General features: G+C 61.8%; 4 non-coding genes across 4 annotated transcripts, besides 1 other annotated feature; all 4 read left to right on the top strand.

The window, feature by feature from the left end:
* Nucleotides 1-149: 149 nt before the first annotated feature.
* Nucleotides 150-239, top strand: Tc00.1047053498777.40. Its single transcript, XR_008255136.1, has one exon. It is a non-coding gene; the product is annotated as a C/D small nucleolar RNA (snoRNA), TB11C4C3 (small nucleolar RNA).
* Nucleotides 240-385: 146 nt separating this feature from the next.
* On the top strand, nucleotides 386-457 carry Tc00.1047053498777.30. The gene has a single exon (XR_008255135.1). It is a non-coding gene; the product is annotated as an H/ACA snoRNA, TC11C4H3 (small nucleolar RNA).
* A 106-nt stretch (nucleotides 458-563) lies between these two features.
* Nucleotides 564-660, top strand: Tc00.1047053498777.20. The gene has a single exon (XR_008255134.1). It is a non-coding gene; the product is annotated as a C/D small nucleolar RNA (snoRNA), TB11C4C1 (small nucleolar RNA).
* Nucleotides 661-665: 5 nt separating this feature from the next.
* Nucleotides 666-702: a microsatellite.
* Nucleotides 703-769: 67 nt separating this feature from the next.
* Nucleotides 770-856, top strand: Tc00.1047053498777.10. Its single transcript, XR_008255133.1, has one exon. It is a non-coding gene; the product is annotated as a C/D small nucleolar RNA (snoRNA), TB11C4C2 (small nucleolar RNA).
* The last annotated feature ends 31 nt before the right edge of the window (nucleotides 857-887 follow it).

Genomic DNA, 887 nt, shown 5'->3' with positions numbered 1-887 from the left:
GCAACGGCGCGCACGTAACATCGTGCCCTGTCTGGCGCCCTGCCTGTGCAAACGGTTGGTGGCGGGCCCGCCCAAAAGCGCAAGAGAGAGAAAGAGAAAGAGAGGGCCGAATTGCCCGGAGGTGGGTTGTGGTGGGCGCACGCCGCTGCTGATGGAAGCAACCAACTCTTGTGCGCGAGGGCGCGTGGCCCCGTGAACGCGCTTGCGTGATGGCCAAAAACAAACTCAACAGGTCTGACAGCCGCCCCGCCCGCCGCAACCTCGCCGGCTGGCCCCCGCGCCTCCCCTCGCATGGCCAGGAAAGGCGCGTCTTGAGACCCACCGCTCCGTGACGCTGGGCGCTTGGGTGCATCGGCGCCCCGAGAAAGAGACACGCCGGTCGTGAAGCGCAACAACCCTTGGGCCGGTGGCGCGCTGTCGGTGCCGCGCGTGGCGCCACCGCCCGGTTGCGCGAGAGTTTGCGGTGACGGTGCGCGCGTCGAGGCTCCCTCCCCAGTTCGGGAAACGATGGGAAAAAACAAAACCAAAGAGGACGCGCACGGGTGAGAGATGCGGCTGCGACGCGTGATGAAATTCCACAGTTTCCTGTCAGTCTGACGACGAAAACGCGTGAGGACGCAGTTCCCGACTCAGCTCACACTGAAGTGCTTTGCTTTACACCCCCATCTTTCTTTTTTTTTCTTTTTCTTTTTTTCTTTCTTTGTCCCTCTGCTCTCGCTGCGCGGTTTTGCGGCCCAGCGACGCGCACGCCCGCACACACACACACGCGCTACGATGGAGACATGTTGTTCGAGGTCCAAACAGTTTGAGCGACGCATTGAGAACGGAACAAGAAAAATCACCTTTCGGCTGAGCGCCCGCTCCCCTCCCTCCCACTTCCTGCTATG

Source organism: Trypanosoma cruzi (assembly GCF_000209065.1).
Source record: "Trypanosoma cruzi strain CL Brener chromosome Unknown tcruzi_1047053498777, whole genome shotgun sequence".
NCBI lineage: Eukaryota > Euglenozoa > Kinetoplastea > Trypanosomatida > Trypanosomatidae > Trypanosoma > Trypanosoma cruzi.
This window is presented reverse-complemented; position numbering and strand designations above follow the sequence as displayed.